The sequence below is a fragment of the Synchiropus splendidus genome, chromosome 9, assembly GCF_027744825.2.
Source record: "Synchiropus splendidus isolate RoL2022-P1 chromosome 9, RoL_Sspl_1.0, whole genome shotgun sequence".
Taxonomy (NCBI): Eukaryota; Metazoa; Chordata; class Actinopteri; order Syngnathiformes; family Callionymidae; genus Synchiropus; species Synchiropus splendidus.
The window spans coordinates 10,435,503-10,446,055 of record NC_071342.1 but is presented as its reverse complement, the minus strand read 5'-3'; positions in this window follow the sequence as shown (position 1 = coordinate 10,446,055).

Here is a 10,553-nt window from a genome sequence, read left to right as displayed (position 1 = left end):
AGAGAGAGAGTTTTCCTGTCGGGACGAGCTCAGCGGAATGACGAACACAGGACTCTTTCAGGATGAACGAGAAGTTTGTTTGGAAGCACCAGGGGGCAGTATTTCACCGCTTTTGCGACTCACGAATGAATGAATCAAAATACTGCAAACGTTTTTAAGCATTATTTGTATCCTTGGCATTATAAATGCCAATTAAGCTGAAGCAGTAGTTTGAGTGTGTTGTTGAGGGTGTACAGTAGAAGTAGTACAGTAGTAGTTTTTTCATAGAGGTTTTCTAAAATGAATGGTAGAAACAGGAGCGGACATAAAGAAAGCATAAACACTAACAGCTTTAGTCAAGACAAGACAGTCCAAAGCACTTCCTGAACTATACGACTCCTTTGTTGAACCTTGCTCCATGAAAGAAAATTAATTTAATTTCCCTGTGCGCCATGGCTTCACAGGCATTTAGAATTTCAATCCCTCGCTGATGGACACTCCTGGAACAAAGACAGGAAACGTCTGCCTTCTTTCTAAGGTCAGTGACCTTTCTACTACTTCCTCCCCGCTGCCTGCCTGGGCCGGGAAAGAGCAAAAATTAAATAATGGAGTCAAACAAGCCAGTGATTTACAAGGATAATGTGAGGCAAAAATGCTGCATAACCAGGACTCATAAATACAAACAACTGCGGGAAGAGCAAGACATCGTGTGTGACACTGAAAAGATGTAAAAAGAAATATCATTAACTGTCTCTTTATTGAACTAAATTCACTTCACATGAACTTGACTGACTAATTCTAAACCTTGTTTTATCCCTGTGTGATTGTGAGGAAAGAAGGACTTTAAATACATTTACATTTCATTAACAATGACGTAAACAAAACAAAACAAATAATGACATTTCTATTCCCGCTGGCTTATTTAGTATTTTTCCATTTACTCACACATTTTTCATTTTTCAAATCTGCCTCGCTGTCGCCCCCTGCTGTACATTCATGTAAAACGCAATTCTAGCCTGAGCAAACTCAACAACACCGTCTTTCTAGATGACGGGGATGGGGTCAGTCTGCTCTGAGTCTCTGATGGGTGACAAGCTCTGTTGGGACTAACGCGTTGTTGCGTGAAAAAAACACTGGGTGCATTTAGGCACAGCCAGTGCCCAACACTGGTGACAAGCTTTTATATCACTGAGCATAGCGTAAGACTTTGGCTAATTTTGAAAAACAGCATGGAAGGAAAATGGCAGGCTTAAAATCTGCACTATAAAAAAAGATAAGATGACTTACATTGTCAATTCAATTGTTGAATTGTATCAACGACTCATTCTTTCTTTTTCTCAAGTGACATTTAATTGCCGTACCAATTACGTTTCTGCTGTTCTGTGAATTGCTATTGCTATTAAAAACTGTCAAGAAAAGCACATGTGCCTAATAATATACAACACTGAATATTTAAATTAAAGAAGTGGGCAAACATGACGTCAGTTTACTGTATCCAGTTTACTGTTTACAAGTTTCCACTTTAATAGGAAAATGATATTTCAAAGAAAATAATGTACCAACGTGACACATCTGCTTAGTTGTTAGGTATACAGACATATACTACTTGGCAGAATAAAGATCAAAAAAAGAAAAGAAAATGGTAAGCCAACATGCAAGACGATGGAATCAATAACAGTGGAATGGTTGAGAAGAACAGCTACAATTTGCCAACTTCATTGCTTTAAAGGAGGAGTTTCTTCTGCAGTGACGACATACACTGTATACAGTCAGAACCAATTTCCATGAAGACATATTGAAATTTCTCAAAAGTGTACTTGAGGGCCTTTGGATATGAGATATTGAGAGCGTACAGCAATCCAAGAAGGTGTCCAAGTGCTGATGGAAAATCTGGCACATCCACCAGGGCAATAGTTTCCTCACAGATATTGTAAGGAGTTATATTTGTTGTTTGTCTCTGTCGCTACGCGCGGGTCCGTTTTATTTTGGAGGGGTAACGGAAATGTGGAACGGTTGATTGGTGTTGACAATAAAGGAGCGGCAACGTTCGGGGCCGCTGTTCAATGAAACAATCTAGTTCTTGAGTCCTCAATTCCTCTTCTGCAGAACAGCTCGGCTACATTGGTGGCAGCGGTGGGATACCGTGCGGGTGAGAATTCGTCGCTTAAGCTGCAGTGTGGAAGTTAGAGTTAGCACCTGCTAACCGCTGTAGGTAGTGTGAAGTTTTCAGACAGCACGTGGAAGAAAAATACCGCGTGTAGCCAGGTCGTTAGTTGTTCGAGAGCTTGGACCTGAGGAAGATGTGGGAACAAGTGGACGACTCAACAGACACCAAGTTCGAACGCCGTGACCGTTACTACTCAGGCAACGTTCGCATCGAACTACCCCCGCCCTTCGCCGGAGACGAGGAGCAGGGCTTCCCATGCTGGGTCCGACAGTATGAGGTGGCCGTGAGTGCGTTGGTTGGGAATAATGACCAGGAATGTGAAGATGAACTGAGTCGCATTTTGCCAACTCGACTGACGAAAGCTGCCTTCCTACTGTGGGACAGCCTACCGAGGGCAGTGCAGAGGGACTATGCGGCCGTGAAGGCGAGATTGATGGAGGCGTTTGGTCATGGCTACTTTCTGGACCGCTTCAGAACGAATCTGTCCGCCCGGATGCGTGCCCCCGGTGAGAGTTTGGACGTTTATGCTGCGGACATTAGTCGACTCGTGCATGAAGCATTCCCAAACTATGGACAGGTGGCACAGAGGGAGGAGAAGTACCGCCGGTTCTTAGCTGGACTTGACCCGGCTTTAAGAGCAAAGTGCCATGAACAGGGGGCAACAGATCTGGAAGAAGCTTTGATGATCGCGAGCAGGTGCGAGATGGCCAGGGAAGCTCTAAAGATGGATTACGGGACCCCTTATCAACGCTCCGCCCCTGTTCTGCAAGCAGCTGGTACTGTGAATTCTATTTGTACACAGTCATCATTGGATCGTTTACTGGATGAGATGAGGGAAATGAGAGTGGAGATGAAGAAAATAATGGAGGAAAATGACAGATTGAGAAGGCAGGCAAACAGGAAAGAGTGTGAGTGGTCAAACCGTGGACGAAGGTGTAGATGCACTTGTGGAGAATTGGACTGTCAGTCAACTTTGTCCGACCGGCGCTGGCGGGAAAGGAACCGGGAACCCAGTCAGGAGAGAGTGCATAATGCTGGAGACCGAGGCCGGTCCCCCAGCCGGCGCAGTCCAGAGGCGACAGGTGGAAACACTCCGAGACGGGGAGGTGTGCGTTTTCTTTCTCCCAGGAGAGGGGAAGCGGGCAATCAGTCGGGAAATGCTCAGTAGCTGATGTTGTGGGCCAGACACCAGCTACGGTCACCAGGGGCCCTGAGTTACATGGAGACCTGCATCAACTTTCCAGGGAGCAACACTGCTGCACGTCATATATTAGGGGCAGCGTTGAGGGCACGGAAGTGAACATTTTGGTTGACTCTGGGTCCACTGAGTCGTTCATTAGTGCAGATTTTCGCATGTCAGTTCCTTCTTTGCGCAAACGACCCCTACAGACTGCTGTTGTGGTGGCTCACGCTGTGAATGGACAGATGCTGGACACATTAGGCTCAATAACTGTGACTCTGCGCATTGGTGAGCACTCTTGGCAACAAAGGTTTTACGTGCTAAGAGAGTCATCCCAATCTGCAATACTTGGACTGGACTTCCTTATTTTGAATCACGCTCTTTTGGATTATACCCATCAAAGACTACAGTTATGGGATGTGGTCGTCCCCCTTATGCAGGACAAGGACTTGATCCCTTTATGTTGCAATGTCTCAGTATCATCGGACATGACTTTGCCTCCCCTCAGTGAGACACTCCTGCCAGTAAGTGTTTCTGCTGCTGTGGGTAGAGATAAGAACATGGACTTTGTGGGGTATCTATCCCCTAACTTACCTTCTACATGTGAATGTGTTGTGGCTCATACCGTTACTCACGTAAAAGATGGAGTCACCACTGCAAGAATCTTGAATCCAACAGATCAAGACATGGTGTTGAAGAAAGGCATGCACCTTGGTGAGTTTTTTTCAAGGAACGAGACCGAAGTGCTGTCACTTCCACAACCTCTTTGTGTGGCTGAAGCAGTGATGCCAAATAAAGACCGTATTATGGAGTCATTACGGGAATCTCCAGCTGAGGGGCATCAGAAGATCCAGTTGATGGAATTACTTGAAGAGTTCCAGGACATCTTTAATGTATCGAAAGCTGTGGCAGGTAAATGTTCACTGGTAAAACACCATATTAGAACTGGTAATCATGCCCCACTTCGGCAACAAGCTTACAGAACTTCACCGGAGAAGAGAAAGGAGATTGACAACCAGGTGGCGACCCTTTTGTCTCAGGGGGTTATTGAGGAGAGCTGCAGTCCGTGGGCCTCACCTGTAGTGTTGGTGAAGAAAAAGAATGGCGACTGGAGGTTTTGTATTGATTATCGTCGCCTGAACAGTATCACCATAAGAGACTCTCATCCTCTTCCCAGGGTGGATGATACACTGGATGCATTGGCTGGCGCTTGCTGGTTCAGCACATTGGACTTTGCAAATGGTTACTGGCAAGTTGAGGTGGCGGAAGAAGACAGAGAAAAGACAGCATTTTCCACCGGCAGGGGCCTCTATCAATGGCGCTCGATGCCTATGGGCTTGACCAACGCTCCTGCTACGTTTCAACGCATGATGGAGTTGGTGTTGAGAGGGTTGCCATGGCAGGTGTGTATGGTTTACCTGGATGATGTGCTGGTGTACAGTCCTACCTTCGAGCATCACCTGTTGACTCTGCGTGAGGTATTGTCCCGGATTCAAAAGGCAGGACTGAAGCTGAATCCTAGCAAGTGTCATTTTGCACAAAACCATGTGGTGTTCCTAGGACATGTGGTATCGAATCAGGGGCTCCAGCCTGATCCCCGTAATGTTGAAAAGGTCTGTTCATGGCCCACACCCCAAAATCCTACAGAAGTCAGGGCTTTTGTCGGATTATGTTCATATTATAGACGTTTTGTGAAAGACTTTGCTTTGCATGCAGCTCCACTTCATAAACTGACTTGCAAAGACACACCCTTCAACTGGACTCCCGAATGTGATGCTGCTTTTCAATATCTCAGAAAAGTGTTGACGTCTCCGCCTGTGGTATTGATGCCTGACTTTACACTTCCTTTCAAGGTGTACACTGATGCGTCTTTGATGGCTGTGGGGGCAGTACTAGCTCAGGATCATGATGGGTTAGAAGGAGTGGTTGCTTATGCTAGTCAAGCACTAACCTCCACTGAGAAACGCTGGTCTACATTTGATAGGGAGTTGTGGGCGATTGTGTGGGCGGTGCGTCAGTTTAGACATTACTTGGGGTCGGCAGAGTTCACAATCTTCACTGACCACAGACCGCTATTGAACCTTCGTACTATGGCCATTGATAAAGATCCGTCTGGAAAGAGGGCTAGGTGGATTCTGGAGCTGGATCCATTTAACTGGGTCCTCAAATACAAAAAAGGAGAGTTGAATATTAATGCAGATGCTCTGTCGAGACGCCCTCAAGTCAGGTCGTGTGTGGTTGAGGGTGGTTTCTCACCGCAAGTCTCATCAGGGGTGAATTATGTCATGACTCAACCGGATGAGGAATCTTCTCCTGTTGATGCGGCATTATTGGACCCTTCAGCGGATGCTTCGCTAAATGCAGAGCTGAATGCTGATGAACTAACAGACGTGCCAAGTTCTTTCCAACAAGAACTTTCTATTGACAGAAATATTCTGATTCAGCGCCAACAGGCTGATCCAGATATCCGAGTCGTTGTGAAATGGATTTCTGAGAATGTGTCCCGGCCTACGAGGTTGCAGATGAGGGGCAGTTCACGATGGTTGCGTAAGTTGTGGACAGAGTTTTCACGCTTGTCACTCCAGGATGGTCTGCTCTGCCGGTCTTTGACATCTTCACTCACTGGCGAGGCTCTCTGCCAAGTAGTGATTCCCTCCTCAATGGTGGAGGAGGTATTAAAGCAACTACATGGTGGTCCGTTAGCAGCACATTTTGGGGCTGACAGAGTTTGGGAGAAAGCGAGAGTCTCCTGCTATTGGCCTTACATGTTTAAGGACATTCGTCAGTGGTGCGAACAATGTGTTCCCTGTCAGACTCGCAAAACTCCTACACCGAAGCATCGTGCGCCCATGGGGGGTGTACAAACAGGACGGCCTTTTCAGAGGGTGGCGATGGACATTCTTGAATTACCTGTAACTTCAAAGGGCAATAGATATGTGCTGGTGGTGGAAGATTATTTCACTAAATATGTCAATCTATATGCTCTGGCTAATCAAACGGCTCAGACTGTTGCTGGCTGCTTATTCGAGGATTATGTTCTGGCACATGGGGTTCCAGAAGTTCTGCATAGTGATCAAGGTAGACAGTTTGAATCAGAGGTTGTCCAAAAACTGTGCATGCTTTTGGGTATCAAGAAGACACGCACCTGCCCTTATAATCCGAAATCGGATGGCATGGTTGAACGTTTTAACAGGACTCTCATCAACCAACTGGCCAGAGCATTGCTTGACTGTGGTGGTGAATGGGATGACTTCGTGAAACATGTGGCGTTTGCGTACAACACGCTTCACTCCTTTTTACCTGACACACGGAAGGGAGGCTAGAACACCCATGGATATGCTCGTGCCAATTGGTCGACAACATCAGGGGCTGACGCACCCTGACTTTGTCACCTCATTAGCATTGAAACTTGACACTGCGTTCAAGGTGGCCCGGCTAAACAATATGGTCGCCCATGAGGAACAGAAACTGTATTATGACTCAACAGTTAGACATCATTCATATGCTGTTGGGGATTTGGTGTGGTTGAACAATCCGACAGAGGGTCGTTTGAAACTTGCTGCACATTGGAAAGGTCCATATCGTGTCATGTCTGTGTGTGAAACGCAGGGAGAAACAGGATTGACCTATCAAATCGGTGATGCATTCGAGCTGGACGGTCGTACTCAAGTTGTTCATTATGATCGTCTAAAACCATATACATTGCCTGTTCCTGTTGAAAACCCCATTGTTTTTTTGCCTTCACAGCAAAACGAGCAGGCTGAGTGCATTGAAAATGTTGGGATGGAGAGTGATAACCCCATTCCGGAGAATGCCACAAGGGGGCCTCCTCAGGCTGTGACTCGTGCAGGGAGACGAGTTAGGGTCCCATCCCACTTTGATAACTTTGTTATGTCTTAATGGTGTTCTGTTAATGTTCTGTTAAGATACAGTTATGCTTCATGTCAAACCTGTCAGACATATATCATTCCTTGGTGTGTTTTAAATCTGTCATATATCAGCTAATCTGGTATATAGGGACAGGTGGGAGTAGTAGTTCCTAATACCAAGGTTCTAAGTGATTGTGTGCATATGTGTATATATATATTCATTGTATTTCTGTGGGCACAGTGTTTGGAATGGTATTGCCTTTTCATGCGGTGAAACGGGGACGTTTCTTTCTCGAAGGGGGGGAGAACTGTAAGGAGTTATATTTGTTGTTTGTCTCTGTCGCTACGCGCGGGTCCGTTTTATTTTGGAGGGGTAACGGAAATGTGGAACGGTTGATTGGTGTTGACAATAAAGGAGCGGCAACGTTCGGGGCCGCTGTTCAATGAAACAATCTAGTTCTTGAATCCTCAATTCCTCTTCTGCAGAACAGCTCGGCTACAATATGTTCTGCATGTTGATGCAGTGAGTGCAATACCGTCCTCCAGGACACAGAGGATGCCTACAGCGACTCCATTGGTAGCCCGATATTCAGGATCAACCACCTATCAAACAAGAGCAGTATTAAAATTATGATACATTTCTCCATCGTGTATTCCAAAATACCGTATTTTCCGGACTACAGAGCGCACCGGAATATTAGCCGCACCCACCAAATCTAAGAAGGAAAATTGATTTTGTTCATACATAAGCCGCACCAGTCTATAAGCCGCGGGTGCACCGTTGCTGTCTGCGCCGCAGAAAATGCATGAGGATCACTTCTAGCGATCCTCTAGTACTAGTTTTGAAAACGGGGTCCAGTGTCGAGACTGACTCATGAAACAATCTTGCCAATGTTCTGAACTCCAGTCATGAACTCCTCACATCTTATTTACATTTAAAGTGTTCAGAAAGCGCTGTTTTCAGTGTTTCCAGTAGATCGTCTCTGTTAACAGAGCTGCGGATACGCAGGCGAAAACAGCGCAATTTGAGTGCTCTAAGGTAAATAAAACGCCCGTGATGTCATCGGTTTGATGTGACAATGCTCAATATTTTTGCCAGCAAAGAGCATGCTCATTAGACTCTAAAAACTCGGGATGCTCCGAGAGACAGGGAGAGCACTCAGCTGAAGCAGCGCGGTGTCTTCAACCTCCTGAAAGTTCTCACTCTGGACGGTTGCAAAAGTTTCAGATTCACCGCGAACGCTGCATCTGACACACACAAGACTGCAGCGGATTCGGCCGCGGTTGATTCCGTCTTAAAACGACACCTTAGAAAGGCTGCTCATCTGGCGCGGTGAAATTAATGATTATTTCTCGGGCAATATGCTTCGCGTTCTGAACGTCACGCTCAGACCGGCGAGTGTCGCGAGTGACTGCTGGTTCCTGCAGTTTCACTTTCATGAGCACCAGAAAACTCTCTGTGCTCCGTCAAGTGCTGGTGTTTTAAATATCGTATTGAATTCGTGGCGTTGACGCCTTTTAACGTGCATGTGCTGCAGGATGCAAACTTGACATGACAGACTGAAAAAAGCTTCCGCATTAGACACGCCGTTGCCAAGCGAGTGGCGAGTCGGGAGGGAGGAGCGGACGCATCACAAACCGCGAGCGGTGCCTCATCAGAACGGCTGCTGTCACATGTGATCAGATTTTGTGACCGGCAATGACAGGCAGTGGTCGGCATTCACAGATCACAACCAGTTCAGCCTTTCATAATCGGTGGCCGATTGATTGGAATATCCCTGTAAAAATCAATATATTAGCCGCATCTTTTTATAAGCCGCAGGGTTCAGACCGCGAGAAAAAAGTAGCGGCTTATAGTCCGGAAATTACGGTACTCACTTTCACCATGAAGCTCCACTCCTGTGACCACACTGATAGTCATGAGGGAACACGGGGCCTTGTAACGTGGGAAATCCTGTGGATCAACATCAGAAGTGTATTATGGGAATTTTCCAATTTGGTTGTGCCACCAACCAATTGATAATTCTGTCTTCTTAACAAGTCTGCTGTGTCTCCTGAGCTGCAAAGTCTTCCTCAGTTGTCCGTAGTTGAAGGAGATGATCCATTCTCCATCTGAATTCTATGGGAACGCGGAGCAACTTCCTCTTTCACCTGTCCCTGTTGTCTCCAGGTGCCGCCAGAGGTGATTTGTTGTTTTGTCCTGTGGATGAGACAAAGTTTTCAGGCTGCTTCTTGATTTATTGCCAGCCAGTACATCACTGTTCTCACCCTGCTTTTACACTTGACTTCATTGAGGTGGCCTTCGTGGATATTCTGGAGTATTTGTTTACGTCATCATCAGGATGGCATCCACCACTGACAGCTCTGCTCTGCGGTTGCAGAACTCCTGTATTTTCACTGGGCAGTCCTTCTTGATTTCAGGCCATCCTCTCTGTATTGTGTGTTTCAGCTCTTCGATGGTTTCGCCTGTATTTGTTCTGACCTGTCTGCAGATACATTCAATGTTGTCACAGTCATGTCCACGTACGCCTGTATTTCTGTACTTCTCTCTCTACTCTACTAGTCTCTCTCAAGGTGTCAGCAGTAAACATTTTCCCTGCGTATATACCATCTGCACGTCGCAGGACAGTCATTTAAAGGTTTCTCCAAGGTTTATGGTGTGTTTCTATTTCAAACGTTTGGCCATAAACAAACGTTGGAAACGTTCCCAGCCATATGCACTTGCCCGCAGCTCTTTTTGGATTTGCGCTTGTCTAGACTCTTGATGCATAAGGACCGGGTAGCCACATACTGTGATGCACCTGAGACCCTGAACCTCTTCTGTGGGTTGTAGAACTTAAACACGGGCTGCTGTTCCTTATTTCTTTCAGTTCAAAGAAGCACCGTTCTTGCACGTTTTTCCAGATCCATTCATTCTTGTTGCTCATGCGACTCCTGAGCTGCGCTGACTGGGTTGATAAGATAAGCAATCTTTCCAATGACCCCACTCACATCATCTTTGTTCTTTGATCTTTCCATGTTGTTGATGGTCGATGTTTTTCCAGTGTCTGGTTTCACCCCCTTCTCACTCACCAAGTCACCCATACCCACACACATTACCATCCCCTTGGGCGTGTTGAATGTGATCAGCCTCAAACTGTCTTCGTCAAGTCGCAACTGCCAGAACCCAGACGAATAATAGCCAGCGAGATGACTTTGGTCAGTTGGCTCATCTATTCTATCATTCTATCATTTTCTCCTCCAGTGCAACCGGTACCTTCCTGCAGGGATGCACAGCAGGTGTTACAGGCTTGTCAACATGTATTTTGTGACTTCCAGACAAACACCCAAGTCCTTCAAAGCAGTCTTCATACTCCCC